The following is a 20,917-nucleotide window of genomic DNA, read 5'->3' on the forward strand; positions in this document are numbered from 1 at the left end:
ATATTCGATAATATTCCATTTAAGACTCATAAACTCGAATAATATTGTTATTCAGTATCTAAACTATAATATAATAATAATGTGTGTGTGTGTATGTGTATTGTCTTTTAAGATACTCACTTAATATATAACTATGATATAACAGTTAATAGCTAAAAAAATAATTCACAAATTAGTTACTCAAATTGTAGATTTTAGTTACAATCTATTTTATGTATGGTAATATATTATACATATTAGTATAAATATAATGTTATAGTATAACTTTTTTGAAATTTAATTTAGGTTTATATACATTTGAATAAAACCAAACAAACAAGTTAAAATATGCTACAAGACATTAATATATATATATATATATATATATATAATTTAATTAAGTGTTCAATAAAAACATAATTGTGCGATCAAAAGTAAAGAGATTTTAACAACGATATACATGTATATATATGTCAAAAAATACACGTAGTTGGATCTGTAGTAAAAAAAAAATCAACATCTGCAAAATGAACTCATCGTATTTCAATTTAAAAATAAAATAAAAATATAAGATAATTGTGTAATATTTAATTATTTATTGAATTGTGTACTTACCGAACATACATTTATAAAAGTTTTCAGTTAACTGTTGATGCATACTCTTTGCGTAGCTCTTAACTATGACCAAATAGTACTGAATTAGCATTTATATAGAAAAAGTTTTGTTTAAACCATGAATGAGTTGTGTCACATACAAATGTTAAATAAATTACGGCTGTCACAAAGCACCGTACGTTGAAAGTCAATTAAAATTCAAAATATATCAAGTAGGTGTTTATTATTCTGTCTATTTGGTTTTTAATTGAAATATACAAGAAAAGCGGAGTAAAAAAAAATTGTGTAATGTCAACTCAATATGTTGATTATTAATAAAAGTTAAATAATTATCATAGTTTATGATTTTAAATTTATTTGATTGATTCGACATTAAGACTAAACATTTCGTTAAAAACTCCATGATTTGCAACATTATTAATTATATAGATCACATTATATCGAAATTCATCGCATAAATAAGCAATGAAATTTATTTACAATTAAAATTAAAACACTTCGATTTAAAGTGATGGTGTGTTTAATAAGATAAGTAGTTATTTTATCTAGCATGAAGAACTAATCTGTAAAATCTGTGGATAAAACATTTTATCTTGATATAAATTTAAAAGTTTTTAAAATAAAAAAATTATATTTATATTCACACATTATACACACTATTAAAAAATTATATGATTAAAATACATATATGTGCTATCTTTCTTTTGTTTTTCCTTAAACAGAAAAGTACGAAGGTTTTACTGACTTAATATAAATTTGTCTTTCTACAAAAAAAAAATAAGGGTTTACTAAAATATAATATGTTTACAAGAGATAGTGAAATTGTTAAACGATAAAAACTCTAAATATTTTAATATTTACAAAAATAAGATAATTCTTCCAAGTAGCAATGTTTAATTGTTTGCTTTAATAATATTTCTTAATTATTGTGAATATCAATACATTTGTTCTACACTAGTATCAATAGTTTTAATTATTTATTTTTATGTCGACACCTTTTTAGTAGCTGAATCAATCCTCCACAGTTTTAAGTATTCAAATATAATCCATAAGTTTCAATGCCTTCCAAAATTGAGAATTCCAACAACATTTTTTTAAATTTCGAGTACTAAATTAATTAACATCTTGAAACTAACACAATCATTCAGATATTATAAAACTGTCAAGAAAATGATCAACCTGATTATATTCTCTTTAGAAAATAAAAAGTAATAAAAACCATGTCAAAGAACTATTAAAAATTAACAATAATCAAAATTTTATTATTAATAATTAAAGCGTATCAGTAGATTTTTCTCTAAACTAAAATCAAAATTTGAATTAGTATTTTTATAAACTGCACTACTTTTAAATATTATAATATATTAATAACTATCATGTTAAACATAAAAAGAAGACATTAAACGTGGTATACAATTTACCATTTCACATAAACATTTGTTGGTATCGTTTAAATAGCATAGTGCTGAAACTGCCACTGCCGAAATGTCTTTGGTCGAAAACATGGCTGCCAAAAATTATTTCCGCCAAAACAGTCACGCCTAAACGGAAACGCTGATTTGTTATAGAGGTAATCTTGAACGATAACTAAATTATAGAAAACTAAATAGTGTTGAATAAATAAACGAGCTCTGCTCAGAGATGTTTTTCAAATTCAGTGATTTATAATTGCATTCAAATTTAATATTTCAGTCCTTGAAATACCGAAAATCAGCGCCGAAGTAATTACAATTAATATGACGTGAGTTCCATCTTTGATTTCTTAAGTTTTCCAAAACTATTTCTGTATTATGTTACCGATATCATACTACATCAATATAGTATTATTAGCTTGCAACAAACTCTGTGTTTACGTACAATATGTATACGTGCATCTAGAGATTGTTTGGTAAATACTGCTATTGTAAAACACACTACGTATTTATATAAGTATTTATATTTATTTATTTTTTTAAATTTATTATAAATACACAATCTGTACTTGCGACACAATAAGAGTATGAGCTAATTTACAACAATAAAATTAAAACGAAGTACTTTTATTAGGAATGTGAGCGAATCGCTTTTCTAACGAGTCCAATCACTTTCATACATTTATCCCATCATATAAATACAAGTGTCAAAAAATATATTTTTTTTAATGGCACGGCAAGAGGTATACGTGCATCGGCATTCGAATTTTGAAATGTGTATATTGATTTTTTTTTCCTCGTTTTATTCATCACCTAAATTACAACATTATTATTTAAATGCGCGTTTATGTATATTCGTAAGTACATATCGTTTAAAATAGCCGGTTATTTTATTGCCAATTACACTGCTCGAAATAAATTACCGACGGCTTAGAGTATTTTTGGCGCCATTCTTTCCGGCGCTCTTTAGCTTGTGTCTAAAACGTCTCACTCACGATATTTTAAATACAGAATAATTAATACGTAAACGCCGACTAGCCGACTAGACGGTTGAACGAATCCGACATTCCTATACACACATAAATTAATAATAATATTATTACATTACATAATTATGTATGTATACTTAATATTTATTATATTATACACTGTGCGTGCGCTTACGTCACAGTGTAAAGTATAAACCCATTAAATATAATATTACCCCGGTATATAGTTTACAGAATTACGCTTGTTCAGCAACACGTATTGCGAACACAAAATATAATTGATTTTAATTTTTTATGAACCATGTATTATACAAAGCTGGTTTTCTTTAGACACGCTTTAGCGTCTTTCTTGGTAAATCGTTAAATTTTGACAAATATATTTGTTTACATAAAACTTAATTTTATAGTACTCTTTAATAAAATTATACTTATTAAGTACTTTTAATTTAAAATTGTCTTGAAAAACTATTTTTGGTAACAATAACAGCAAATACATAATTATAGATTGTTCTTCCAAAAGGCATTTTGCCTTGTGTATATTTATAAAAGAATCTCAACAGTAATGTAAATATTAAAGCATGAAGCATACACGTTATCGTAATATAACTTATAAGTATGGATTAAGGTTGAAAAAATTTTATTCTGTATAATGTGTTATCAAACAAGATTTTATTATATATTATATTTACTCACATACAGTAAAATAGTTCTTAAGATTAACCTTTGCTTACATAATATCTTCTATTCCAAACGTTTTCTCTATAAAATCGATCTACAAGCTATGTAAAATAATACATCGAAATATGCAATATATTATTGCTTTTCTTCTTCCCATAACAGGGATTACGTTATATCTGGTCGCGATTCGACGTACGTGAATCTCACTGCACAGTGTACGATTTTGTAAATTACGATATTATATTACTCGCCGCGTGAAATTGACTTTTTTTCCTCGATTCCGACACGCACTCGTAATGAATTCCTTTCGGATTACACAGTTTTTATACGTCCTTTTATTTTTCTAATTGAAACTCATTTTCCCTATTCTCCTTCTACACACATACGCAAGTGGGCGCACGCGCGTACACCGTCGCCATCGCTTTCCGGTGGTTCGCGACTGACCGTTCCGTATACTCGCGCGCGGTCGCGGATCCGGCAATAATTCGGGATTTTAAATATCCCTCAAACGCATAAATCCGGCTAGAACCCTACGCGCGTTCACCTTGGGACCACCACATTAATTTCTAGGTATTAGCGAAATAGCGACCGTATAGCCAATGGATTATAATAATTATTGCATTAAAAAGGGATCTACCAGAGTGGACCACACGCGTGGTTAAAAGAGGGTTGGTTGACTGAGAGGTGTATAGCATGGTCCGCTCGTGTATTTGTATATGTTTACGACATAGAAAGATTCGTGTGTACTGCAAAAACGAGAGATGGTAGGTTTTAATAAAAACAACAATAATAATAATATTATAACAGTAATAATATTAGTTGTTTTGAATTTAACACTCAGATGATTTTCGTGTCACTCCATCTCAACCGTACGCGTGTATAATTACACGGTTTTAATAATAATGAAATCCACGACCAAAATCAAAGGTTATCAGGGTCAAATCTAAAACATATAACATGAGGAAATGCAAACAGATTTATTTAGGACGTCAATTTGCTTATCTCACTTTGCGACGGGTACAAGTTATTTTTAATTACACGCGTAATAAAAATATAATGTTTGTTTATACATTATATATTATCAAAACGAACGTTTTATTTTAAAACACCACCAGGATTAAAAACCAGATAAACTAAAACAACCGTAAATATACAGTAATATTTAATTTTAATACTGGAAATGGGATTTCGTCAAAGGTGATACTAAATCGATGAAATTATTACATTAATTCAGTAGTTGCACTGAACCACATTAATAGTATGTTAAGCTTTAATTATTTTCACCGTATTATTTTTTATCAAATATTTTATTTTTTTTTAATAATAACATATAATTTTAAGTGTTCACATAAAATTATTAATCAAAAAATATAGTTTTTGGTTATTCTTTCAATTTTAGTTTAATTAAAAATAAATCTATCAGCCAACAAATCAATAAAAAATCAATGATTTTATAAAATATATTATTAACATTTTTATTATTACGATAAATAAGATGTTATTTCCTTATTTCAACTTTATATATATTATAAGTGTGATATGTAAATAAATAATACATATTCTTATCCAAAAATATGTTTCACTTATTTTATGTACAACAATATTAATATGCAATTTATTATTTTAACACGTATATAAATTAAACGATAATGGTCCAAGTTTTAAAGTTAATATAAAAACCAATAAAAGAGATAGAAATAATTGAAATAAATAAAAACTATGCATGAAGTATACGAATATTTATTAACTAGTAACTAATAACTATACGCTCAATTAATAAACGATAACTATATTATGTTTTATTATTAAAATACATATTATAAAAGCTTACAAAACGTTTATAATATGTATAGTGGTTGGTTTTACAACTACTTATTTTGTCGTAACCTAAGTTCGTTTAATTAAATAAGTATAATGCTTAGAAGTACGACATTTTTTTCCAAGACTTTAAATGCAATTTTGTTAAAAGAACTCAACGTTTTACTTTAAATGGAAGATTTTTTTTTTTTATAACTGGTTTTATAAATATAATATAATTTAAAAATACACAAAAAAATTCAATGGTCTCAGATTTTTTTTTCTATAAAAGTACAAACATACAGACACTATTCGCACTATTTTTATACAATTATGATAACATTAACATTTTAAAATAATGTGTTAAAATATAATGTAGTATAATATTATTTATTAAATATATATAAATACAAAATACATCAAATTTCTAAAAATTTAAAAAATGTCAATAAAAATCTCTAATATCAAGCCTTTAACAATAAAACATACTTTTGAGCATTTTATTTATTATAATAAATTTATTTATGACTATTATTATATTATTAACAACTATAATGTCTTTAATAATATTACGAGTATAAAATCTGTATATATCACATGTATACCTATATTATATTAAGTTAATTAATTAATTTATTATTAAGTTGAAACTGTAACTTTGTGTTTATAAAATTAAAAATAAGTTCAGTAACAATGAGAACTATTATAGATTTTTTCAGAGCATATTTTATTATTATTATATTTCAGTAATGTTATGTATGTTAACCTTCAGAAATCAATAAATCTTACATATAAGACAATAATACGATTAAAACCAGCGATCGAATATCAATTTGTAAAAAAATAAAATATAATCATTTTACATGAATAATTCTTAAATAATAATAATAATACTCACAATAAAAGTGTTATGATCTATGCCACACATAGACATCATCAAAAACATTGCATCGAACTAAAAGAACTTAACAATAAACAATTACAAGCCCTCTTATTTGGTATTATTAAATTTTAAAAATAACTGAATAATAGGATGGAAAATTTTAATGTGCTTTATGTTAAATTCCAAAAGTGGCCACTATTTTGCCTCAAGTAGTCTGGTTTTTACTTTTTTACTCAACTTTTAAGTGATATTATGAAACAAAAGAAATGAAACTTGCTCGCATTTACGTGATACTTTGTGAATGCAATTTCAAAGTTGAAAATTTCTGGACATTTAAAGTACCTAGTACATAATATCATCCGAGCTAAAAACAGAACGAAGTAATAATATATTTGCATACAATGCATAGGTAAACACGCATAATAATATGATCATAGAAATATTATTCAATTGAAATTGGCACACTAACATTTTTATTTATTTGGTTGATGGTAGTTTTAATAACTATATAATTTTCAAACGGCATTAAATAATGGTGGATATTCAACTCTTATAATTAAATTAATTAAATTAGTTAATTTATAGAAACTTCATGTAATGGTACACATCGGGCGTGTTATCTTTACTTTAAATTTCCAATAAAGTTTTCAATGGATGAACTAGATTGTTTCACTATATCTATTCATTAATTTTTAAATCTTAATAACATTCGTTATTATTATAAAAACGTCTATACTGTTACACGGTAGTTTTTTAATTAAAATGCATGAATAATAAAACCACCACTTTTGATTATTTTTGAAAACATTATTTTGATTTAATTAAACAAAACAAACGTATTATGACTTAAACAAATGTACCGTTTTAATAATATAGTTTGTAAACGCTAAACCTAGTTTGATTGCAAAATAATTTAATATTTTAAAAATTAAGCCAAACAAATCGTTATACAATAAATTAGATTTCAATAGAAACATGATAAAACTATATAAATTATATTATAATATCATAATATCAAAAATTATGAAATAGTATTTTTAATTATTTTTCTTTTTTTCGAATTCTTTATATGTGTATAGATTTTTAATGGCTAAAATATATTATTAATAATTTATTTAAAATGCGCTCATTTTACACTGAATAATAATAAATAAATCTTATTTTATTTGCTTTACTTTTTACATATAACGAGTATCGAATATTAATATAATATATTTAAAGCATACTGTTGCTTAATTATACAATATTATACTATAATTATCATGCATGAACTATTTAATATTTAATATTAAATGAAACAAAAACTAATAAGTTACATACTTTGATTTAATAAGCAGAAATGATAATAACTCATTGCAATAAGCTGATATTATTTATTAAATTATACAAAAACTCTATTATTCAACTAAGAAGATAATAGCAAATAGTCCCTTTTGGAACAGTGCCATTATTTAGTTTATAAACATGGTATGCTATTAAGTTAAGTTATAACTATAATATTTTAATGTTCTGAATATATTTTAATAATACTAAGTTAAGAAGTTTATTTAGAAAATGATTAAAATTCAACTATACTTTAAAATTTAAAGTTTTTAAAAACTATGTATTATTGTATACACTTAAAGATTATTTATACTTAAATAACTCCATCGTTATATAATACTTTTTATAATATGAAAAACTAGTATTGAAATCGTTTTATTTAATTTTTTATGCACTTAAAAATATATTAACTTTGTATGAAAGAAAAACGCTAAAACCCTATTTTTTGTATAATTTTTTTATTTTTTTTATCATGAGTGCAAGTATTTACTAAAGTAGACATCTTTATTACTTTTTATAAATTTCCTATAACTGATGGATTAAAGTAAAGTCTAGCGCAGAGTAAACAAATGTCATGCTCACGGAAAGTAGCAAAACAAAATAAAAATCCCTTTTATGTACAAAATAAATAAGTGAAATAAATATCTTTTGAAGCTCGATTTTCTTTAGAATAAAAAGTGACATAAGACGTAGGGTCTAATGAATTATACAATGTTAGATAAAAGCTTTAAACAGATCAAAATACAGCGAACTTGCATAAAAGAAAGGGTGATAAATGAAAAAGTTGTAGAACAGGTGTTTTCAAGAAAAACTGAACAAATACAAAACTTTTTCATTACACTATGAACTAATTAATTATGACGTATGAACGGAAAGTGCTTACGTAGTGTCTATGGCTTATTTGGGACTATCATCCCACAACTTTACTATCTAATGAATTTATGAATATTTATTGTTTATCAATCTTATTATAAAACAAATTAAACATATAGTGTAATTAATGTATATTTTGCTAAATATTAAAATACAAATTGAAACTTTCATTTGTATTAATACACATATCACACATTTAGGAAAAGGTACAAAAAATATTATACTCGAGTGTTGATGAGTGTGTGATAAAATATTTTACAGTTAAAACACTTCTGCGATTTGAGTGGGGGCGTATAATAATATGGGTTTTAAAACCACACTAGTTGCGCTGGTGTTATTTCTAGGGCCTGAGAGCTAAATTAACTATTAATTTGAATACGTTGAAAACTACGAGTACTGTAACAAGATGATATTTTATTACTTAGAAGCAATCATACAATCATTTTTTTTAGTAGCCATTGATTCACTTTACTACTCGGGTCACGCCATAATTTGCTTCACGCTGTTTTTTATTATGCGTATTTTATTTTCGTATTCAAACGCAGATTTGAAAAATCTGTTATCGATGGGCTTAGTGTAACCCTACTGACGAACAAGAATAATATCATGTCTGTCTGTTTATATAGTAGCTGTTTCTCTGTTGTGTGTGTGAGTAGGTACATTAGCACGACGACTACGGGTCGAAATTATTCCCAGGCGACAGGAGGCGGGCGCGCACGGCAAAACACAACAATAACCCTCACTTGGTAGAGAAATCTTCTTCACGGTGTCACTGCAATATATATATATGTATATATATTATCTCGATTGAAGAATGAAAAAGATCGCGTTCTCAACTGCGACTACGGAATTATTATTATTACAATCTAATACGTCTCCTATATATAGGTTGATCATTATATCGTAAACCCGTCAATATCGTATAAAAGGTATAAACATCTTTAACATGTGTTTTTTTTTTTTAATTAAAAAATGATCATTATATAATAAACACAGAAAAATACTACATAGTATGTTGTAAAAAATTAATAGAAAACAAAAACAATATTCCTAAGATCATGCATGGCTAGTAATAAAGAAATCATGGTGTACTCTCCCACACTTTTACACCTAGTAAATGGTTAATGATATGATATTATAATGTTAACATACAACGCATATCATATTGACAGTATAACTGGCAGTATCAGTGGAAACGGCAAAATATTTATACATGTATAACACTACACATTATATTATAGACATTATACACGAATACGTTTATATACCTATATGGTAAGGACGATAGGAGACCTTGTCGTGCAGTGCATTGCGGCATAGTGGTATTTCCATGTGCGTGTGTCGACGACGAGGGAATTAAAACGTTTCCGATGACGAGGGTCGTGTGAGCGTGGTCGCGGTGGCAAGGGGCACGCACACGCGCCACTGGTCATTTATCACCCAGAGCAGAATATAAGTATATATATATATATAATATGGCATGTATAGGAAAACCCCTCACGTGGATGTCACCCGGGATACCCACGCCGCACACAAATAACATATTTATGTGCGCCCGCCGCCGAAACGATTTCCACTCAGACTTCAGTCCCCAATCGAGTTATACTCGTTTTTTTTATTTTATTTTTTTTTTATTTTTATGGTTTCGACTTCACGCCGTTTTTCTTACTACGTTGGTCGTTGGTTCTATTGTCGGCGTGGAGACCTATAACCTCTTTTGTACCAATATAATTCACGCGACATCCAACGCCTCCACACGGGAACACACGAGCACGTCACAAAATGATGAAATATCTATATATATATATATGTATATATTCGTCTGCTATATACTTGTAGACTAGAACAAGTACAATGATAATAATAGTAGTAGTAGTATATTATGACATGGAAAAAAATGGATTGTAAAAACACTAAAAAATCCGTAAAAAACCCATAACGCACCTCGACTAGCTCCACCACAACACGTATCAAACGAAAAATTATTACTTATTAGTAATTCAAATGTTATTGGATTTCAGAATTAATCAATTCAGTACCAGACTACACGTAAATACATAACACAATAGACCTGAGTACGTAAGTCGTACAAGTAAACTACGACTATCGTAGAATAGAATCATGTAATATACCTAATATGTATAATGTATATATATACATATTATAATGTACCTCATAGCTCAAATCAATTTACACGATGCACCTTGTCGACGCACCGTTGCGGAGCTATTGAGGGTCTATCGCTAGCTGATCGCGCGTTACTGGCAAACGTGCACCTCCATGAGGGAACCTCTAAAAATGTGGTGGATTAGGAAGAATAGGTACTTTAATATTGCGTTACGAGAACGGATAACACAAAAACATATTTCTCTTGAATATTATCACCTTTTAATAATAAATAAATACGTTGGCGGATCTCTGAATCACGCCGAACGAGAATAACAAAATAAAATAATAGTCATATATTAACGCGATGGTGATAAAACGACAGCCGTTAACGCCTTGAGATAACGACACCGATTGTCAAGTGTGCCATGCGTGTTCCGACGTCAACGAATCGGGTCAACTGGCACTCCTGGAGATGGCCGAAATGCGCACCGTTGCACCACGGATGACGGATGGATACCTCGTGGACCTACTCACGGACGAGCACACGAAAACCAAACGAACGGCGGCGGCGTGTATGGGGTACCCGGAGCACCCACTCACAACGCAATTGAAAAGTGGCTTATCACACCGGGGGGATTCGCACCAACGACAAGTAAAAAACCGATGGCGGTCACGTCGCGAAGGGCACACGGTCTGAGGCATGGTGTCGAAAGATGGTCGGTAACACGCGTCGTGGGGCGTAAGAAAAACTTGACAATAAAGTCCGAAGCTGTCTCAGTAGGATCTATAACACTGAAGACCGCACCGAAGTCGATGGAATCCGTAGTCAAAACGGCACACCGATTCACGAACAAAAGAGCCGGCGAGACGAGGGCGCGAGAAAATAAATCGTTTTATCGGCCGATACGCACGATGGTCAACACGCAACTGGTTGACTCAAGATAGTTGGCGGCACGGGGCACGCAGCTAATCCTGATGAGGGTACGACGGGAACGAGGAAGGATTTGGACGTTGACATCCGCCGCGCCGCATGCGGGTGACGGTGCACAAACACACCTATTTCAAGTATAATATAACTTATTCATAAACACGATTCTCCAGAAATATTCAAATACACAGGTTCACAATTTTTTTTTCTTCAAAAAATCTTTTTTCTAGAATGATAAATGATAATATTTAACATTTATCTTTTGTTTATCAATCAACCTAAAACTAACAAAATAATTGCTTATAAGTTATAATACGAAAAACGACGGATTAATTCAATTAAAATGTATAAACCTATTCGTTATAAATGTTATAATACCTATATATTAATAACATAACCGCTGATTTCCAGGTAGAGAGTGCGAGAATAATAGAGAGAGAAATAGTATCTATTATAATATCTATGGTGTATATAAATGCAATTGCAACATAATATGATTATAATACTATATATACTGTATATAGTACCTATATATAATTATGACCGGGGTCGTACAACAAACGCAATTAATCGTCTCACGAATTATTAATGATTTTCTAGGTGGTTGATGACTTTATTCTCGTCATCGTCTTCAAAAATAAATAAAAAATAGCTGTCCTTTGTGTCCCCCTCCACCATATGAGCACGAGAGCGACTCTAATCCCTCATAGTTACGAACATAAGTATAGCGAGGTACTATATATATATATAGATAGCCACTAACTCATGTGATGACCGTAGACTCGACGGCTCCCGAGAGTGTCTCGAAACAATATAATATATAGGTACCTGCTATAATATAACGCGCCACTGGCAGAATACGAAAATGTATACCAATGTATGCCCATACCACTGCAGGATGCCAAAAACTGTATATTTACTTAGACTTACGTATATGGGTATATGTGGAGATGAATAATGCGATAGTGATAATCAGTAGTCACCGGAAGATTTTTGAGAGCATTAATTTGGTTTACTAAAATTACATCCATTTGGTCACCCGTGATAAAAAGAGGAATATAACCAAATATGTGATTATTGCGTTATTATTTCAAATATAATTAAAATAATCTTCTTCGTAATAACTCAGCGGTCGATAGGTATTAATCATAAAATATACGTTCCCATTTCGAAACCTGTACAAACAGTGGCGCAGAGGAATTTCGAGAGCATATTTAGTTAATATAAGTATACCTAGCTACATTTTTTTATATTTTGTAAAAACATTTTTCCACTTCACTCGACAGCTAAGCTCACAAAATATTTGTTTGAAATATTTTGAGTTAAATGTTAAATTGATCATAAGGGCACAGTTCTTATAGTATCTTAATGATTAAATAATTAAATGTATCAGTAAATAACTATAGTCCACAAAAATTAGTTACATGTTAAAGTTTGTATAAGTTTTCCTGTAACACCGATAATTTACAGCTACTTCTTCGAGAAAAAATACAGTACTTGGAAAATCTATCCAAACTCTAATTATTTGACTGCAAGCATTATGTAATCGTCTAGTCGCAGCCGAGCATCCATTAGTCGCTTATCTGGACGGCACTGATTTTATAACACAGGACTCTGATGCTATAATTTTGTATTTATCAAAGTTAATATCGAATTAATGTTTAACATTTATATCGTAGGAAATTTGTGTTATTTATTTAATAATGAATTATCATAGTATCATAGTCTATTGTGTGTGTAAGTATTTTTCAAAAGGTATCACGAAAACGAATAACTCCACGCTTAACACTGTGATATCGTTACCCTTATCCTATCTTCCCATCGTAATGCACGTGCTGAAATTAATTGTGTCTCATGCAATAACAGTTTCTGACAATTTTGGTGACATTATGCTGAGATAAACGTGGATCGAGATTGGTAGTGTTTCTCGTCCATCGTCGTGACGAACGAATGAGAGGTGTGCGTATTATTGTTGTCTATAACGAACACACAGTGCTTATAGTGGAACTTATGTTAGTATATTACCATATACTAAGTTTATTATATATTAGTAATTTAGATATTTTATTACTGTGCATTCGTTCGATTCGAACGCTGCAGACAATTATTAATGTTGTCGCTATATTTAACCGTTACGGGTACATTATACAAGGTAGCCCACCGTGTATTTACTGTTTATTACGAGTATATTATAATATTATGGATAATACAGTGGAAAATACCATGCATGGTCCATCCACCCTACAGCGTTGTGCCTACCTATATAATAATATTATGATACACCACCGGCTGTCGGTCCAAGCGTGTGTGCAAATCGAGTTAAAACACACAGCGAACAATATACGCCTAAAACGTAAATATTTACTCTCGCCGTCGAGGATTCCTAAAACGTTTTGAAAATTACATTTAATTGTGTGTGTTTTACGCGCGCGCGGTCCACATGTGTCTCTGCGTTATGGTATATATATAATATATATATATAAACATATAATATGTACTATATAGTATATAGTATATACATAACGCGATTAATTTAGTCGATAAAGATAATTCACTATAACGCGCGCGTGCGTATAAACATAATATTAACGCGTATATATAAATCGAATAAACCGATTAAAATATAATAACAATAATAACCGTTAAACGTGACTGCGGTTTTCTCGATAAATCAGTCGATTCAAACGAAACACGGCGTCCGATTATAATGTCATTTTTAATAATATTGTTAATTTATAATAACGAAATATTAAAAAGGTAAAAAAAAAAATATTGTACAATACGACTATTCGATCATTCTTTAATCACTGTTTAATCTACTCTCACACATAAAAAAATACCAATATCATCTCAATAGTTATAATAATACATTCATATACTTATTAATATTATATTACATAGTATGTATGTTATAACAATATTTATCGTTTTAACCGTTTTTAATCTTCATGCAACCGTTTTTCTTGAGCAATTTAATGACAAACGACCCAGCTACCAATATAAAATTGAATTTATTTAAGTACAATAATTTTACAATCTTATTAATAAAATTGATCATGTTACGTAAAACAATACTTTTATTCTTAAGACTATAATAACATGATATACTTGTTATTTGGTATTTTTTAGGAGTGATGATATGACAGTATGTTTGTGTTCCTCAGTTACTGCTATTTTCTTATTATTAGATTTCCAGTGTGTTTGTCGTTCATTTTATTAAAAATTAAACGAAATTCCAAAAACACACGTTCATCCAAACACATACCTACTCAGACGTAATGAAATACCTTTTTCATATGGCTCGATAAAATCTTAAAAGTTTTCATGGTTTTAGATGTTCTTAACATGCGATACCGAGATTTTTAAACGAATTAAATAACGTGTCATTTTTTTATTATTTAATTTGAATGCTTAGGAACTTTATTTAAAACATTTTACATCACATTATTATTTCTCGAAAAACTTTAATCGGAAAAGAATAACTCAACGAATATAAATTCTAGTTGTATATATATAATTTATTTTATTATTCGTCTGTCTTGGATAACATATTTGTGTAATAAAAAGGAATAACTGCAATATTTTTTTCTTTGAACAGGTAAGTATGTTTAAGAAAGTCTTATGCATATAATATAATAATGATAACCTCAAGTCAAAACTTGTTTGTATTACAATAATGTACGTGATACGGGCGTATTTCTCATTTGTATAATTTAATCACTTATTTAAAAAAAAAATCAGTTTATAATTGCATTACAATTACCAACGTGTGCGTTTTTATATTATTAACAATTATTTTAGGTATTTTTTTTTAATTACGAAAATCACTAAAATCTTGCCGTTTTAATCAATTTGCTTATTTAATTTTGCTGGAAAACATTTTTTTTCAAACTAAAATTCTCTCTAAATCATTTTATTAGCGAAAATATTTTAATAACTTTTTATCACTCTTTAAATGATTAATTCAATAATAATTACAATTATTGTTTGATGATGATATTTTCTTATAAACTTAAATACTCGAGAAGATATAAATATTCACATGAGATATGTATATTTATCTGTAATATTTTAAAATTTCCACTATGACGGTTTATATTATTAATATTTATATAAAAAAAGTACATTCGTATGAATACACACCACACACATCAGCCCTGTGGTTCTTTCTTACTTATACGTTATACGTACGTATGAATAAGAATTACACAGCACAAGGAAAACCTCATTTTGAATTCATTAATGAAAATCCTCTATAGTCCTCACTATATTATACCATTTCATTTTAACACGAGTTATATTATCCTTTGTACGGAGTTTTTCAAAGGTATATGAATAATTTTCAGATGAGAAAGAAATGGAAATATAAAAATATTAGACAAATCGTTATTATAATACACACAATAAATATTGTAAAATTTTCTCAAATTTATACTAAATTTACTTGTACTTAAAAAATTTTACTGTTTTACAAAATTCATATTCGTCTTTAAAACTAGTAAAACAAACTCGATGAAATCTTCAATATCTGATATGAAAAAGTCCAATTATAATTGTTTTTAATTTTCAATTATTTTTATATGATGTATTAGTATTATATATATATATATACAATAGATGGGTGTAGATACACAAAAAATATGACTAATTATAAATAAGTTTGTTCTCATAATAACAGGTTCCCACCAACACCCTAACCAAAAGCTTTAAAATTTTAATTTTTTAAGATTTTCAATTGTCAAAAAAGCTTTTTAAAAACAATAGGTGAGATTTATTTTCATAAAAACAACAACATTAAAATGACTATTAGACGTACAGTTATTTGATGGTATTTTTAAATATTATATATGATAAATATTACAATATTATAAATTATAATAATCTTAATCTAAATAACAATAATAAAAAATAATAAATAGGTAATATAAAAAAAAACCATTAAATCAAGGTATAAAATCGTTCTTAGAAAAATACATCAAGTGTATTATATACAATAAGTTATTCTCAATGTTCGGCCATATATTAAAAATTGTAAATATTTTTTTACTTTAAAAACAATAGAGTTTAAAATTTTTTGAAACTTTTAAGTTGTTCTAAAACATGAATTTTGACTTTCTTTTGATACAACTATAAAATAAGACTTTATTTTTCTCATATCTAAAAAATAACAAATAGTCTATGTCCTATGAACAACATTATTTAACTGTAGATTGACATTCAAAAAAACTTTGTATCATTTTGAATACCAATTAATAAAAATAAGAGTATGTATATTATTAATACTGATATAACTATTATATATATGACACAAGATAATATCAAAAAATTAAATATGATAAAATATATAAAAAAATTCACTTAACAAGTATTATATTTACTAATATATTAATGCAGTAATTGTTTGAATATTTTTCATTTATCTTTAGAATTATACTTCACTAGAATTTTACTAAACCAATAGCTTTTATAAAGCAGCTATTTTAATCTTTAGATTATAATGTATTTATTATATATTATATATAAATACTTATTTTTAAAATCTAAAATATTATTCATTCATTTAATTTTTAATTTTATGTATTTTACTTAATTTTATCCATTCATCAATGTTATATTTTAAGAATTGAAATAATATTTAAAAGAGTATCATCTAAATCTAAAAAACTATATTGGTACATAGCATTCAAATCAAGTTTTTTATTAACTATTAAATACCCAATACTCGTATAATAATGATTTGAATAACCAAATGTTTGTTAAAAATGTTTATTCCAACATTTGTGCACATCCAGTATTAGAAAACCAAAACCCTAATAATTAATTCGGGTGATGTAAAGCTATAAGTTTAATATATTCTTATAATTGAATTAAGTAGACATATCAAAAATAATACTCAATATTTAATTTTAATCTGTTTTTTCACTAAACAAGATAATATTTCACTTCATATAAATGTATTGTTATTCTGTTATAAGTTTGATCAAATTTGAACATTAATAGCACTAATAGTATACCTATTTATCTTAATCGATAACCTAATTTAATAATTATTATAATTTAACATATTAAACATGAATCAAAAATGACAAAGTTCACGGTATCTTAATTACAACAATCATGGTCACAACTTCAACAGAGAAACCTTTGCCCATTTAATGTTTTGACGTATGTCACACGAAAAGGAGTCAAAGGCAGTGAGAACTCTTCTGAGTATATGAAATATCCACCACCATGTTTATTTTAATTTGATCAACTTGGCTATAAATGACTTCTTAGAACGACGGAGAGATATTTTTATCGATTAATTTGTCATAATTTACATTTTTTAAGTACCTACTGCAAATAAAGTAGTAATAGAACATTTTTATACTTAGGCTTCAATTATAGTGTATACTATTTTTTAAATTTTTAATTGAACATTATGATTTATATTCATTAATTAAATTCTAGATTACCTACGCTATTATTTTTAAAAAAATAATTAATAATATATTACATAAGGAACATATAAATGCGAGTATAATATAATATGTAACTAAACAGATATTATATTCTTTTATTATAATTTAAAAATTTATTAATCATAAATATATTTATATATATTTACTGTAGATAAATCATCTAGTAACCGTATCAGTGTGGCACAAAGTCATGCAATAATCTTTCTCGAATGTTCGTCATCACTCGTTAGTATGACGACAATCCGTTCGAATTGGCTGTATCGCGAACAAAATGATACACTATTATGCGTAAGACATGATGTATACGTCGGACATACATGCACATTATGGTTATGTATAAAACAAAAAAATACATATATATTTGTCACCAACTTTTAAAATTAATCAATGATGAAATACGTGATAATACTTAATATTTATAATATGTCATTTGTATTATATAGGTAGTACTGAAAGTTATTATAATGCGCATTATACGATTATTTTACTAAGATTTTCCAAGAATTTTCCATATCTACTCATTTTAAAATATTATGTAAATACCAAAATTTTAAATAACAGCTATTAAATCATATGGACTTCAAATATTTACGAAAACGGAAAAACCGATGATTTACATAAGTGACTTTTTATGTACTTTATTGTAGAGTAATTCTTAGAAAACTTGTAAAATAAACGTATCACAGAACTGGAGAGGGCTAACACCAATTTCGTCACTGCAGCTCAATATTGTATTCATGCAGTGTGTTATATTATAAGTAATGCCGGACTAAATTTTGCTATAACTTCATTCGAATACTTGTTTTGATCGAAAAAGTATTATGAATATGTATTATAATAAACCCTTTCATTTATACATGAAAATGTTTAACATCGAACATATAATGTTTGTCTTAGCTACATTAGTAAGCTTCAAATATTTAGTAACAGTATAGACAATCACTCGCTGATACACGTCTGAGTTAATTTCAGCAATAACGTGAAGAATTTCATCTTTAAATTTTTCAATGGCTCATGGTTTGTTTTTTTAAACATGAACTTTGATAAAATTTAAAAAAAAATATGTATAATATCACACGATTCTTGGAACTGACCGTGAAAAGAGGAGACCCTCAAATTTCTCACGCAATAACGTGATTGTACCGCGAATATCTTTTTAAGTTGATCAAACACAAAAAACAAATCAAATTCAGTGTTCTTAATGAAACAACCTGTATTTTTTATAATATTTGACGTGAAAACAATTGGTTATAATATAACGAAATTAATGGCCAGAGATTCGTCGCACTTGCAAACCCTAGTCGTCTAATAACGAAAAAAAAAACGCAAAAACGAATTACCACTATAACCGTTGCGTTAAACTTAAAATGTTAGTACATGGTAAATAACAGGCGTAAGATCGACAAGACCTTAGACTGCGTTTATCGCAATCAAGTCGTTCATCCGCTCAGGTATTAAACCTTACGAGTTTTCGATGCATGTTTGTGCGACAACTTTCCGAACGCGTCCGTCCATAAATGTACTTAATGAATCGCCTTAGTGAGGTTTTATAAGCCTATACGGTTCTCTGAACATTGTTGAGTGGCGACTATGATAAAATCGATAGGTGATCGTCGACTGAATAATTTTAATGTATTTTATGCTTAGGTCTTAAAACTGTTTCACAACGGTCGTAGCCACCTTTTTTCTGTGCACCAATCTCAACAATTCATCGGCTTCTCAACACGACTTTCGATAATGCTATGTTTTCGAGTATAGGATTATACGTAATATATAATAAATATAATAATATGATATGTGTTCATCCACATATACGCTTAAGTACAATACAATTAAAATATGTTCTAAGTAACACGAGTCTTATTAACGAATATTACTATTGTCTACCACTTCCGATCGATGAATGCGCAACCCGTTTTCCAAGAATTCAAAGCCAAGTTAATCGTAAGGATAGAATACATATCAGTCGCCAATAATATTCGCGTCATGTTCCTTGTAGGCTATTCAATGCTTATCGAGAATTCAATCTATTTAAAGATAATTTATTTGTGTTTATCGTATAATATATAGGTTTCGGAACGACCAATTAAAATCTTGATAAAATATTCAATAGGTATATAAATAAAGTGCTATTGTGCATTATTGTCGCTTCGTATCATTCGTAGTAGATGGCCATATGAATCCTAAGAATAGATGATGGCGTGTACCTACTGAACTTTCATCGTTATTAATTATTATATTATTGTGGTTGACAAAGGTATAATTGGATAGGGTACGTGATTTCGATGCGTTGAAAGACAAAATCGCCTGAACATCCATGCCATACCATTGTTACCAACTAAAGAGTATACATTAAATCCTATAAACGTATATTGTATTTTTAGTCATAAAATAACAATGCAGGTATTGTGTATAAGTACATCAATACCTATGAAATACCTTGATACTTTTATGCTATATTTATATTTATTTATTGTAATATGTGAACAATTGGATTTAAGGCATTTCATTTTTCATTTATAGATATATTTTCATTTATATCTATGAATATTTATTAGCGTCATCAATATATTTTATGCTTGCATTAATTTTTAAATTCAGAAAAAAATAGTAACGAAAATCCGTTAAGACGACTATGATTATAAAAAACTAAATAACTAAAGACATCACAATATAATTGAAAATATGTTTTTAGTATTAATGTATCTATTAATAATAGATACAATTTCAACAAACATATGGTTTATTATTCATTAAATTTTATCCACAAAAAAGTTGGCTAAAATCATTTTACCTATAATAATATCGCAATTTATTAAAACCGTTGAACCGTATGCATTTTGTACATTTTGTAGTATTGTTATTTTTTA

The 20,917-nt window shown here is 27.8% G+C and overlaps 1 protein-coding gene across 1 annotated transcript in view; it reads right to left on the reverse strand.

Annotated features, from left to right (window-relative positions):
- LOC112594713 overlaps positions 1–20,917 on the reverse strand; it is a 301,926-nt gene that overhangs the window by 269,312 nt on the left and 11,697 nt on the right. The window lies entirely within an intron of this gene.

The sequence above is a fragment of the Melanaphis sacchari genome, unplaced genomic scaffold (assembly GCF_002803265.2).
Source record: "Melanaphis sacchari strain LSU unplaced genomic scaffold, SCAv2.0 Contig23_pilon_pilon, whole genome shotgun sequence".
NCBI lineage: Eukaryota > Metazoa > Arthropoda > Insecta > Hemiptera > Aphididae > Melanaphis > Melanaphis sacchari.